The sequence below is a fragment of the Rutilus rutilus genome (assembly GCF_951802725.1).
Source record: "Rutilus rutilus genome assembly, chromosome: 3".
Classification (NCBI taxonomy): Eukaryota; Metazoa; Chordata; class Actinopteri; order Cypriniformes; family Leuciscidae; genus Rutilus; species Rutilus rutilus.
In genome coordinates this window covers 12376630-12391831 of record NC_140211.1, presented here as the reverse complement: position 1 = coordinate 12391831, position 15202 = coordinate 12376630, and the positions used below count along the sequence as shown (strand labels likewise).

Below are 15202 nucleotides of genomic sequence, written 5' to 3'. Positions count from 1 at the left end.
CAAACAAAAATGGGAAAGAGAAGAAAGCACGTAAAAATTTGAATGGTTATTATGGCAGCAATATATACAATTTTAAAATATGTAGGCTAGGCTATTATAGTTTGGATTATTTTTTATTATATCCAATGAGTCCTAATAAATGCAATTTCAACTATTTCTGAAGTGCTTCTTTTATAAAGAACACTGCTTTAACACATAATGCAGTGAAGCAGCCCCTGCACGAGAGAATAATTTATTCTCAAGCCATCTATATTAACCAATTCAGCGCCATCGCCACGGACAGCACCTGGTAACGTCGTACATAAGAAGGTATATCTCAAGCAGCTTCCTAAGGTATGGTTCGGGGAACACGCCTAGAGTTATACCTTAAGAGTCTTCGTAGCGCGCTAAGAGACGTTATCGGGAAACGAAGCCCAGTGCATTCGATTGTACTTAACAACAATCCGACTGTTTTTTTTTTTCAATTCGAACGTCTTTACAGAAAAAACTTCTAGTAGACAAAAACTCCATAAAACAGTTGTAAAAAGTTGTGAAAATTACGTGATCTAGGACCTGTAGGTGTGCGTGCTATTGACTGTGTCTATCCATCCATGTTTTCAGCCGTGTTCATTTCCATATGCCATCTAACCGGTAGGTCTATGCATGACGCTGAATTGAAAACATTTTAGTTCTTGAACTGCATTTTAATACAAACTGCTTCACCTTTGCAATTTCGATTCTCAACAGCAGGGGGAGCTAAATAGACAAGTGTTATCATCAGTAAACCAGTGAAATTCTACTTCATCTGGTTCAGATAAGCTCATTTGTGTGTTAGTCTTTTTCAAAAAACGCCTTACACTGCTTAAAAGTGAAACTTATGTTTTTTAGTTGTTGTTTTTTTGCATCACCTGAACCTAAATACATATGCATGTAAAAATTTTAAATTAAATAAAAAACCCTGCTAGTCTAACTGAGTGGCCATGAACAAAGAGAGCAGATTTCTTTTTATTGAGGGCCACACATTCAAGATGCTTGTATTTTGCCCCTCTTAGTCATACACATATAGTATAGTAAATTGCAATATTTCAATTTTGATTCTCTGATCATAAGTTCACTAATATAACACATTTCTTTGTGAAAGAATAAGGCTCTCAGCAACTAGAAAAACCTTTTTATGAAATGTTTTTCCACCAATAAATTCAAAACTTTGCGAATCACATTCTGCCGACCCATGGGGCCTGATCAGAACGGATCAACGGCTAATAACAGTCATTGTTTCAATAACATCATACTCACAAAATGATGTTTACTGTATATAGTTTATAGTCTAGAAGTACAATGTATTTATAGGAAACATTTGAATTTTGTCATAGTTCTTCTTATAGCTCATCCAGTCATTTACCATTAAAGATAATTCAGCCGGTCATGGATGTTTGACACACTTTGCATGCCTTTTATGACTAATCAATAATGTAACCGCAAAACACGTCCACTATCATGACCTCTAACAATAGTATCCTGTAAAACATTTCAAATAATGAAATAGTGCCCCCTATGTGCAGTCAATAGAAAAACACAGACTCACAACACATCCCTTTTGTCAAACTATTACAGCACATTTATATTCTCATCAGTTCCCCTAAATGTCACAATACTTCAATTTTATTTTATGCTAATGAAAATAACAGCATATTTATTCTTGCAATCGTTGTGCTCATATACTGTAGTAGTTTACTCAGTCTAGGCAGTTCTGTGTGTTAAGTCATGGGGTTGACGGGGGTTAGCATTAGTTGAATGCAAACATATATTTCCATTTGATATTAGAAATGGGCCTTTGTAAGAATTTTGCATTGAGAAATATGGACTGAACTTCTATCGGCTGCACCTTCAGATCCAGAACTTCTGGGTTAAATGATCGTGTTAAAGTACAATACCCTTTTTGTATGTGGCACATTCTGAACCACTGCATGACAATTCAGAATAATATAAAGGTTCTTGAATAATCACTACTTGTGGTGTGTTGGTAGGTAATGCTGGTGGACAAACTCTAAACACAGTTGTCTGCGCCTGGCTTTGACTCTTAAGTTTCACTGCAATAAGATGATGTATGGAAACTTTTACCCACAGAGACCTAAGCGCGCTTCAGGTTGTTTGTTTGTTCTATGTTACTTTCAGAAACAAAGGGTGACCGCAACCAAGCTTTGTGGATTGAATTCATTGTCTTATATATAAATTTAGTGGCATAAGTCGGTTTCCGAAACCATTCGTCAACATGTGACAGGAACTAACGTGTGGTATGCGTGCAGTTGCAGACCTTAAAAGTGCATTGTGTAAAAAGTTAGCCTTTAACACATAATGATAAAAATAAGACAATGTGTATAATGGTGCTTGCATAGAAGCAAAGGAATCAAGTTTCAGTTCTGCACAGTGGTAAAAACTGTATTATGCATTAAGAGAAATATTGTTGAAAAGTCTATAAAAATAGGTCCCAATGTACTGTGTTAATTTGAAGCGTAAATTGAACGTATTGATTTTTCACAGGTGTTTACCTGTTTTTCGAATTACGCATTGCATTGTGTTGTGTTTTAGGGTTAATGGGCTTGGCCTGGGAAATGATACCATAGGGGAACAGTAACATTCCCTGAAAGCCAACAGAAATACATTTAAAACATTTTTTTGTTTTGTTTTTGTTAAAATAAGGCTGTCAATACACTGCATCTGAATGCAAGCAGATGAGTTATATACACCCATTGTGGTCTTGAATTTAGTTTAGTTTTTCACTTTTTTTAAAAATTATTATTAGCACCATCAGCATGGGGTGTTGTGGCAGGCAATTAATACTCAATAATAATACAAGCAATTTGAAGGACTTTTTAAAAATGTCTTCTGATTTCATTTGACCTCTTAAATTCTTCACACATTTCAGATGTAGTTTGCAATCTGAAAATGTCTGTAGCATTGCTTGCATTCCCTGCAGTATTTTAAACCACTAAGGAATATACTATATATATTGAATTTAAAAAGATATCCAGGGGTGGGCGGTGGGGGGTAATTTGGGAAATTTTCATTTCTGACAAAGATCAGCATCTTAATTTAAAAGATTTTTTGTATTTTCATTACTGTTTCATAATTTAATTCTCGAGTATATATATATTATTCAAGTTATTGTCATGTGTTGACTTGTCACCTCACTTTTGTCTGCGGTTCTGGAAAGTAGTGTGAAAGGCCTGTAGTGTGAATGTGTGGTTTAGCTGCAGTGAGGGGTGTGAGAGATGAGCCGGGGGTCAGTTTGGTGAGTGGAAAATAGTCAGACTGTGATGCACAGGTGCACCCACTGACACACAGACATTTAAGATTATTTTTTTTTTTTTTATGGTCTACACATCACAATATATATATATATTTTTTTAAAGCATGTTCTGCTAATAAATCGTCATGAGTAACTAATATCATATGTTCAGCATGATCAGGCTATACAGCTGCTGCTCTCAACGTACTTCATTGTTTTGAAATGTGTGCACAGATATACTAGCCTGACTACGTCAGACTTCTTACTTCCGCTCAATTTCATTTCGCTCCTGTAGTCAGTCTGAGACAGCGTAATAGCTTTCTGTTTGCCTCCGGCCTGAAAACAGCCGGGCCAATCAACGAACAGAGGGCGGGCTGAGAGCGGTGACGTAGACACTGATTGTACCGTGGATGCGTAGATTTTTACTTCACATAATCTGCAAAAGTCGCGCACAGCCATGTTCACTCCGGTATTTCGCTCGGTGGTTTTGTTTTCGCATCATACATGTGTTTACAGTGGAAGTTAGATGCGGCTGAGCATGCGCATAACACACGCTATAACCAAACGTTATGTGATTGGCTTACGGGTAACCAATGATTTTAAACTTCAGACAAGCGCCCCCCGCGAGAGAGAAAACACTTCTCTATAATGCTAGCCTGACTTCGTCATACTCATATTCTAGTCAGAATGTGAGTCTGATACCGCTCCATAGAGATTTGATTATGGGGCGTGTCTCAACCGAACTAGGAAAAAAAAAACCTCTGCACTCAATTGGATAGACCTACAACCAATCAGAGCAACGGAGTAAATGACGCATGTCCTTCATTCATATTTTCAACCAACAAAATGTCGCGGGCGCGGCTCTCTGTTCCTCTTTTAAAATGAATGCGCTGTCGATATCTTCTATAACAGACGCGATGGCGGAATCTACACATTATGTTTCATAAACAAGTTCGGGAGGAGCACGTACTCAATCCAATATCAACTTGTCATCAAACAATACCATGTTTAACGTTACCGCGGAAGCATATTCACTCTGTCAACTTACCTAACACTCCTTGACAGTTTTTCAGCATCCCTCCACCACCCCGAATCCTCACTCTTGTCTTGTTCTCTCACAACCAGGAACACGGGGGGAGTATGGCTACCGAGCCCACAGCCCTCTCGGACAGCACGTCATATACGCATTTATTCTATCTTACTTATTTGTGTGAACTCATGACATCTCATATAGCCTACGCATTTATTCTATCTGACTTATTTGTAAATGTGAACTCGTGAAATCTCAATTCTCCAGCTGCAGTCGTCTTTGTTGTAAACTAATTCAAATCAAGCGCTCTTTGGTGACGTAACCGCAGACCATCTGTCCATCATCGATTAAAGCCCACCCTGGCAATTTGATTGGCTCGGCCTTCTAGGAGCCGAGCATAATTACTCCTCAATGGATCGAGTCAGAGCCCGTCTACGGAGAGCCTGTCCACTCCCTATTAAGCCCTATTGTACCGAATTTTGGTTGTAGTACCACCAGAGTTCCACTGGGGGCGCTCGCCATGAGTGCAAAATGAATGGGAGTCAATGGGGCTAGACGGCTAAATTTGTCTCTTTCACCCGATTGCCGTTGAGAAATCTCAGATCTGATTGTAGATTTTGTAAGTTCAACATGGGTTTTAGGTCGAAAGTTGAATGAACGAGTACTTATGTCGTTTTGATTTCTTACAGGTTGAGTTGTTGTTGCCCATAACACGCTAGCATTCTGCTAATGACGTCAGCATTCTGACGTCATTGACATTTTGAAAGACTTTTTTAAAGCAAATAAGTGACTCTAAAAAATCTAACACCCAGCAATGTGTAATTTCTTTGCATCTCCTTTCGAATACAACATTCAAATTACTAGACAAAAAATTATATCCTGAGAAAAGTGGATTTTGAGGGGTATACCGCCATTGACCTCCATTCATTCTGCACTCGTCCTGTGAGCGCCCTCATATGGAATCAGAGTGGAACTGCAACCAGTTCAGAAGCCGGAAGTGTAGTGAGAGTGAAACTTCTCGCCATATTAGACATTCTCTGATCGAGTCCAGACCGAACTTCCCGACCAAAAAATGTTGTGGGCGGGGTTCGGGCTGGCACCCAGGCTACTATAATGCCATTCCAGACTCTGTCTACGAAGCAAAGCGAAGTAGCAGAGTTTGGTATTACCAGGCTACAGATATACAGTAATTATAACAATTTATTTTTTGATATGTATATGGTCTGGTCCGCTGAAGTTCATCACAACCCCTGCCTCTTCTGTAAGGGCCTGGTTATATCTCCATGATACAGTATATACACAGATCTAAAAAAATGTTCTTAGTAGAACTTCCACATGATTGCACAACTTTTATTGTTTCAAAAATATTAAACATTTCAGATCCCACATACACTTTAAATTTATGGCATTAGCAACATATAAATATTAGAGTCTTGATAAAAATATAGCTTGTAAACACAACATTAGGCAACAATATTGGACCATGTGTCATTGCTAGACTATCTAGCAGAATACACAACTTCTGTATCCACAGCATGTCTGGCTGCTCTTCTGGTTTTCTGTTTTGAGAACTGTAGAGCAGCATACAATGTTGAATGAGGCTCCTGCAACCGAACCAAAGATGCATTTATCAACAGAGCTACTGTAATCTTTCAATTTATTAAATTTAAATAATTTTCACTTATTAAATCAAATTCAAATGCACTTAGAAGAAAATCTGTGTGTTTAGCAAAACGAAGGCAAACGGTTATTATATATAAAATAGACTTAGTAACATCAAACTACATTCACTGCTGTTACGTAGATTTTATTATTCAATGCTAATTCTGATGTTGTGGGTATTTGGGAAATAGTCAGGGAAAGAAAAAGTGGAATTTAACTGAAAGTGTTCCTGATTTGTTCTCCCACAGATATAAAATGCATGATCATTTTACCCATGCAAAATACTTTATATTTTATACCCACTTTATTCAAGAATAAATCATATTTAATTTTGATATTTAATATTTACAAAAATATTTCAACCATGCAGTCCTTTTTAAGAACATGGCTAGTACTAAACAGAAAAAAGAAGCAGGCCTGCAGTCCGTATGTAAAAGATCATCAAGTAAGAAACTTTATATCGCCTGAAGAATGTTAGACATTTAAGAAATATTGAAAAACATTGATATTAGAAAAGTCAGTTTATAGTTTTCAGATTTTTGAACTCCTTTAAACAGCAGAGACGCATAGACCTCATAGACCTCAGAATACTTCTGTGTGAAATATGCTTTGCATTAAATTTTTGTGTAATCAAATAACTGAATATTAAGAATGTTTACCTCATGATGTTGTGTTACATGCTGATCAGCATCTGTGACAACAAAGAGAAAAAGACATTTAGTATTACTTAGTATATCACAGAATCCTATGATTTATTTGCCACAATATGTGAAAGCATTCACACTGGTATTAAATATCTTGAACTGAATAGATGTACTGTTACCTTTTTTCTGTGTGTTTCTGATCTTAACAATGAACAGTGTAAGAGGAATGATGATCAGAATAACAACAATACCACCAAAAATAAAGGTCAGTGTATAAAAGATGTTCCCTTTCGTCGTCACTACGAGTTACGTCAGTGACGATGAATGGGGTTTCGCTTAGAAAGCCTCTCACCTTCGAGTATACAAAACGAGCCAATGGCAAGAAAATGCCATGGGTCTGCGGAATTTGCATAGCGTAACTCCGCCCCACCTCGTGGGTATATAAGGAAGTACGCTGGCAACATGCAGATATGTTTTCGCTTCGGAGCCAAGAGTTCTCTTCACTCCTACAAGCCATTCTGAATCATCTTCACTCCACGAGATGAGCGGCTCTTCAGTGTGTTGGTGTGATGGCGCGTTCCAGCGAGATAGCATTGCCTGCTGCTGATCTGTGCAGTGATCTTGCCGACAGTGTGTGTGTTTCTCCCTGGGCGCTTCAGCACTCTGCTGAGCTTTTTCCTCTCTCTAAAAGAGCTGCACGCGGCACGTCTTTTTCAAGACGGCCCGCCCGTGTATTTACTGGATGTGGGCGCGTGATTCATCTGCCTAACGGTCAGGAGCGCTGTTTCGCGTGTTGGACTTAATCACGCTCGGCACAGCTCGTGGATGAGTCATGTTTTCATTGCGGGAACATGACCATCGCGGTGTTTATAGATCGAGACTCAATGATCACCGTGTGAGAGTCCCCTCTGCCACACCCCAATCTATCTCTTTCTCGAGAGGGGATACTTTGGCTGGTGGCCAGGGTGATCTGAGGGTTACGGTGTGGCATAATACCGACGAGTATTCCTTGGGCCACGCCCCCCTCCTCATCGCAAACCGTGGGGCTTCCGTGTGTGCCTGGTTCCTCTCGGGGACGCAGTGTTTTCATTCGGGGCTCCAGCAGATGGTGTCATGTCACTCACAGCATCACCAGGCGAGCCCCGAGCGCTGTAGGCTTGACGATTGGTTCCTTGCTCTACAGCACTCGCCCCCAGTGCCTTTCTCCCGGACGTGCATCAGGACGCCTGCGGCTCGCGAGAGTCCCTGTGACTCGTGGGCTGTATGTTCTCTGTCACTATCGTGGCACAGGTATGCAGTGCTGTGTGTTGCCTTCACCTTCGAGGCAGTGCTGACCCAGGATTTCTGTCAGACCAGGCCGCCGTGGAACGCTGGTCCTTCCCTGGCCAACACTGACAGAATGCGGAAACTCGACCACGCTCCCACGCAGGGACGCTATGCCTCCCATGTCCGGGTTGGTCGATCCGCCACGCACACTACTGTCCTCGCTCTACGGGCGACATCGGTACCTGCGTGATCCCTGGGCCAGGTGATGTCCACAAGTGTGGTCCAGGAATGGGCTCAGCCAGGTTGATGTGAGTGGGTCTGAGAATTCATTTTCTCAGCTCCCCCATGTCCCTGGCTGGGCTCCTCGGTGGTGTGGTTGAGGACTGTACCCTACAGTCTTCGACCCCCCCCCAGAAGCAGACTGAGGCCTTCTGCACCAATGGTCATCCATCCGTGCGGTCTCCTTAGTCTGCTTCCCGCCGAGGCCGCCTCCCTGCGGCCCCTCCCCTCGAGCCTTCACTGGCTCCGGGCAGGAGGAGGATGCAGGAGGGCGGCAGCGCCCGTCTCCGCCCCTTAGCTGGCCAAACGCCAGGCTAAGCAGCACTCTCGAGATGGGCAGCTTGGAGGTAGGGCTCAGTTCTTCTCAGGAGCTGGTAGCAGGGCCACTCCTTCCCCCGGTGGAGGGCCGGGGGAGAATCTCTTGTTTCAAGAACTGATGCCCCTTCCTCGGAGCCCCAAGAGGCTGTGGATGACAGTACGCGCCGCTCACGAGCCTCGCCACTCTCGAGCCTCGCCACTCTCGTCCCCCTCTGTCGCCAGACCCCTGCCAGAGCACGCCCCCGTGGAACACTGGTCCTTCCCTGGCCTCCTCTGGCAGGACGCGGCTAATTACCGTGCCCCCACACCAGGCCGCTATGCCACCCACGTCCGGGCCGGTCATTCCGCTTCGCGTTGCTGGCTGTACGTCTCGCCCTGCACAGCTTCCGTGTGCTGCTCAGGGGTCAGCACGTACTAGTCCGATCAGACAATACTGCGACAGTAGCGTACATCAACCGACAAGGTGGTCTACGCTCCCGCCGTATGTCAAAACTCGCCCGCCACCTCCTCCTATGGAGTCAGAAGCATCTGAGGTCGCTTCAAGCCATTTATATCCCGAGAGACCTGAACCATGCAGCCGACGAGCTGTCTCGGCTTCGGCCTCTCCCCGAAGAATGGAGACTCCATCCCCAGACGGTTCATCTGATCTGGGATCAGTTCGGGGATGCACAGGTAGACCTGTTTGCATCCCACGACTCGTCCCATTGCGACCTGTTTTATTCCCGCTCGGCACGGAGGGTTGGAGCGAAGGCTGTCTCCCTCCACCCTGAAAGTGTATGTTGTCGCTATTGCTGCACATCACGATGCAGTTGAAGGAAAGTCTCTGGGAAAGCACAACCTGATCATCAGGTACCTGAGAGGAGCCAGGAGACTGAATCCCACTCGCCCTCCTCTCGTACCGTCTTGGGACCCCTCTCAGTGGTGCTAACTGCCCTGCAGAGTGCTCCCTTTGAGCCTCTGCAGTCAGTGGAGCTTAAGTTCCTGTCAATGAAGACAGCGCTCCTGGTTGCATTGGCCTCCATTAAGAGGGTAGGGGACCTGCAGGCATTTTCGGTTGACGAAGCATGCCCGGAATTCGGGCCGGCCTACTCTCACGTGATCCTGAGACCCCGGCCTGGATACGTGCCCAAGGTTCCCACCACTCCCTTTCGAGACCAGGTGGTGAACCTGCAAGCGCTGCCCTTGGAGGAGGCAGACCCAGCCTTGGCACTGCTCTGTCCAGTACGCGCCCTCTGTGCTTACGTAGACAGAACGCAGTGTTTCAGGACCTCAGACCAGCTCTTTGTCTGTTATGGTGGGAAGCTGAAGGGAAAGGCTCTCTCCAAGCAAAGGCTGTCTCACCTTGGCTAGGTGCCTCCATGTGCATGGTTCCCCCTCTGGGCGACCCCCACATGTGTATTTCCACTGTAAGCCTCTCTGAGCATGTGTCTTTCCCTTGGCAAGCCACCTTGCCACCCCTGGGGTTGAAATATTCCACCTACGGCTGGCCAACCCAGTGATTCTCCGTATGCATCCCCTCTGGGTCATATACGTATTCTGTAAGTTTCTCCTCAGCGAAGAAACATATCTGCATGTTGCCAGCATACTTCCTTATATACCCACGAGGTGGGGCGGAGTTACGCTATGCAAATTCCGCAGACCCATGGCATTTTCTTGCCATTGGCTCGTTTTGTATACTCGAAGGTGAGAGGCTTTCTAAGCAAAACCCCATACGTCTCCGTTCCCTACTCAGGGAACGAGGGTTACATACTTAACCGAGACGTTTCCAGGACAGTATTTTTTAGACTCCTCTTAAGATCTGTTAAAAGTAAATCACATTTAACACAATCTAGATAAAGCATCATTGCATATGAAATTATGAATGTTATGAGTGTTAAAGAAAGGCAGATGATAAACACCTATATTTGTAATTTCGTAGGTTTCATTTTTCAGTGGCGCAACGCTCCTCTCTATGCAATAAATAAAGAATTTAAATATATGAGTCATTTAGAAAATCAACGCAACTTCTTGTTGCAGTCTGGATGTATGTCTGTACTTTGGAAAAAAAAATCAGATTTTTTAAATATATTATTCTACCATACATAAAGGGCCCTATCTTGCACCCAGCGCAATTGACTTTGTACACCGACGCATGTATCATTCCTATTTTGCACCCGCGCAAAGCGGACTTTTCCCTCCACAGACGCACGTCGGTTAACTAAGAAATACACTTGCGCTCCCCGGGGCGGTTCAGCGCAAAGAGGAGGCGTGTTCCGGCGCAAACGTTCCCTCATGCTATTTTACAGGTTTAGAAAACAATTGCGCCACTGACCGAAAAAAAAAAACAGTTTAAAGTCAGTGGCGCGTTGCGCATGTTATTCATATGCTATTTTAAGGGCGCATGCTTGGCCTTAATCAATGTAGCGTGTGCACAACGCGCATACACTTTGATTCTCTCATCTACACACAGACGCAGCAGTTATCATTTTTGCAAATCATACATTATTACGATAGATAGATAGATAGATAGATAGATAGATAGATAGATAGATAGATACATAGATAGATACATAGATAGACATTTTATTATAAAAGCATACATCTAGCTTACACATTTACCCAAATTATCATACGCCTGTTTAACCGAAGTTAATTTGGGTGTGTTTCTCCATCCCCAACGTCCCTGACGAGAACGTCGGTCTCCTTGGCTGTGAACTGCTCCTGGCATGCGCCTGGCAAATCCGCCGTTATAATAGGAATCCGCTTTAGAACAAGCGCGCCTGCTCTTAAAGGGAATGTGAGATGTCGCTCTGATTGGTTTATTTCACGTTACACCCAAACCACACCTATGAATAATGAAGCTACTTCAGACCAACCCCTTTTAGATTTGCGCCGGGCGCAAGAGTCATTTATCCCGCCGGGAAAATAGCAACAGTGCCCAAGACCCGCCCACAAAGTGACTTGCGCTTTGCGCTTGACACTTGCGTTTCAGATCGTTAAAATAGGGCCCAATGTGGGCAAGCAGTTCCTCTACAATATGCTGTTGATAAAGAAAGATTACCTTTAATGTCCAGGTTTGTTCCATCTCCAAATGTGAACACCCGATTGTTCCAACCACAGTAGTACAGACCAGAATCAGAAATATCCACATCTAAAATTCTTAGGGAGCTGTTTTTGCTGTTCAGAGACATCACATGACGGTCTGGTTGAAAACCATTTAAATAAGTTGGCACTACTTCAATATCGTAAGGTAACATCATGTATACACTAGTAAGAGGTACAGCACTGTTTGTTTGCTTGAACCAGAGCATGTTTTTCCAATATTTAAGGTGTGTTGAAACCAGATAGTGACATTATCTCCTGGTTGAGCTGACATATTGGTTGTCTGAGATGCTGTAGCTGTGAGCAAACCTAAAACCCACAGAGGGATAACAAATAACTTCATATTAATATTTAGAACACATAAATTGATGACACAAAAAAGGCTGCGTATCTCACACACCTAATGTTTACTCCAGAATTATTCATTCCTATCTTGCATATCTGAAGCAATTATAGTGCAGTAATGCTTACCCATGCCACAGATCAGCAGCGCTGAAATGATTATATGAAACATTGCTGTACTGAATCAGACTAGAACCAACCAGGAAATTAAGATGAGGAAATCAGTGTGCTTTATTTATATATGAGGGGGTGTGGCTTACGCCAACACCAAACTATGACAAACATGTCAATCAACAGGCAACTTCACAGCACATATTGCCAATTCAAAACAAGAAGTTTAATTATTGATCAGATATATTGATTTTATGTTTTGTTCACTGCTTTAGCTCCCCATAGTTTCCCTATAGCACTTTTGAGAATACATTTTTCCAAATCAAATTTACAAAGAACTAAAAAGCATCGTTGACACTTATGTATGAACATGTCTTTAACTGATCATTTCTGAATTATATTATACATTTTACATGATACATTTTACCTGACCCACAAATTGTTAAACTTGATCTTATCCTGACTTTAATTCTCTGAAGGCCCAGGGTTTGATGTCGGAACATCAGCTTTCTACCATTTGACCTCCGATAATGAATAAATTAAAAAATAAACTGTGATATTGTTCAGGTGTTGATAATAAACCATTGTTAATTTACAAATAATAAGTTTGATGTTGTTTTATATTTCAAGTAGTGTCAGTGTTCACAGTTACGTCCTCAGTATGTCTTCCTGGCGTTTTGGACCTCTTGTTTGAGAAATACACCGCAGCATATTCTACTGAATCATTTTCCTGCAAAGAAGCAGAAATATTTTACAAGATTCTAATCAGAAATTCTAAAAAGAAAACTCATCATATGACGTCTTATATTTTATTCTCAAGCCTGTTTTTTCTTATTTTTAGCCCAAAATAAATTCTACAGCCCACAAAAAAAAAAAAAAAAAAAAAGAGCAATAGTTCACGTCCAATAGCCAACAGAATTAGAAATAATATTGTTTAATCAGAATCAAAACAGTTGTTAATACCAACAACACAAAAATATATTTTTTTTCTTTAATGCGCAACAAATGTTGACATTTGTTGACACAACTAAATTTACTATAAAATGGCAGAACACATGCAAATGTTTGTCGGCAAAATCAAAAGCATTTCTACCCAACATTGAGAAGCATAGCAGTAATTAATTTCCAATCAATTTTAGAAAGAAACAGAACAAAGACAGAGATTTGCTTGTTCTCATTTCTACTTTGAGATATTTTGAATGAGTTTTATTTAGCCTGTAATATAATCGAAGTCGGTGAGTTTACCTTGTCATCGTGCTGTTGTGTTTGACATTCAGCGGCTGTCACAAAGCACAGAAAAAGTAAATCAGTTGCTGTTGAGAATAAATTTTTTGAAGAATGAATTCCACATTGGTGATTAACATTTATATTTGTGATTTCATTTGTGATTGATCTGTTTAACCAAGTGTAAATATTTTACCTTTTTTATGCTTCTGCCTTTTATGTTGCCTGATAATCGCCAAAAGGAGAGGAATAATACATGCAAAAAAAATGATGCCACCAAATAGAAGAGTCAGCATGAAAAAAATGTCTCTAGAACACTCCTCAGACACAGACAATTTCTCATCATCTGTAAAAAAGTGGACATTTCAATTTTACAATATTTATTACACCACTTAGTGATTCCACAAAGAACACATCTTGTATAATATTTTTTCCCCATGAATATACTGAGATATTAATCACCTGCAGTTTCAACTTAATATGGAAAGTAAAATAATAAACATACCCTTTTTTGAGGTTCCTTTGCCATTTTTCTCTGAATTGAAAACAGTTGGCCAGTGTGAGTCACTTACCATTGTGGCATTTACAATGGTATCTAAACTGTGGTGTTTTTCATCATGTGCTATTTATGACAAAATGAGAAAAAGAGCTATAAACATGATATAAACATGAGAGAATATTGAGATTCAAAAAGATTACCTTTCACTTCAAGTCTGGTTCCATTGCCAAATGTTATGAAATATCCCGTAGCTCCACAAAAATAGAAGCCAGAATCAGAAATACTTGCATGCTTAATTGTTAGGGTTGTGCTTTTGCTGAACAGATTCATGGCAATTTGGTCTTTTGTGAAAGTGTTGAAATACTTTGGCTCTACCGTCTGAAGACTCTTGGTGTATAGCATGCGCACAATAGTAATCGGCACATCACCGTCTGTTTGTTTGAACCAGTACAGGTTTCCAGAAACATGGATAGCATGTGCACACCACATAGTGACACTGTCTCCTGGCTGAGCATTCATACTTGCTATAGAAAATATTACTTGGAGAAAACCTGAAAAACGTAAAAAGAAAAGAAGTAAAGCCATAGTACACCACAAAAAATAATTTTTACATTAAAATCTCTCCCCATTTTAATAACTCTCCAAAGATTTTATAACATGTCTCCCATCATAGAAATGTAGTTTACAATAGATAAATCTTACCAGCCCCGAAGAGCAATAACGCTGCAGTTGAAATATGTAACATTTGTGCACTGAGTCAAACCAGAGCTGAAGAGGAAATTAAGTGGGCGATATCAATGTGTTTTATACATAAGAAGGAGGAGTGGCTTTTACCTCTGAAAAAATATGTTAGACCTGCCAATGAAAATGCCAGTCAGGGTCAGACACGTATAGAGCTGTGATACAAGAAATCTCTACAGAGAACATCAAATACAAAATATGTACTGATGAAGGCACCATGTTAAGTCTTCTTTTATTCAGTGCTCTGAAAATGTTTGGGATTTCCTGAATGTATTAAAAGTGCAAATAGTCAAAAAAAAATAATATATATATATATATATATATATATATATATATACCTATTAATGATTTTCAGCCTGTAAATAGATTTTTTTCTGCTATTGCATCTATACACAAGATTAGTGATGGCACTATTAGGTTAACTATTTGCCTAAAGGAACCCACTGTGTACCTTAGGCCTTGTCCACCATTTTCTTTTGAAAATGCATCTTTTTCTCTCAGTTTTGGCCTTCCGTCCACACTGAGACAGCGTTTTTATGAATGAAAACTGAGCTTTTTGAAAATGCTCTCCAAAGTGGATACATTTGAAAACGGTGTTTTCACATTGTAGTGTGGACTGTGAAAACAGAGGTATTTGAAAACGATGACATTTAGTCATGAGAAGCATATTGTACGGATAGATACAATAAATACTGACCAGGATGCATCTGTCACACAAGGTTGAAGGAAGAACAAGA

The 15202-nt window shown here is 41.1% G+C and overlaps 1 gene segment (V, D, J or C); it reads right to left on the bottom strand.

Annotated features, from left to right (window-relative positions):
- Nucleotides 1-12103: 12103 nt before the first annotated feature.
- LOC311288581 lies at nt 12104-14500 on the bottom strand. The segment is given in 6 exons: nt 14427-14500; nt 13925-14275; nt 13731-13760; nt 13422-13571; nt 13247-13281; nt 12104-12731 (listed from the first exon to the last, which is right to left on the bottom strand).
- Nucleotides 14501-15202: the final 702 nt, after the last annotated feature.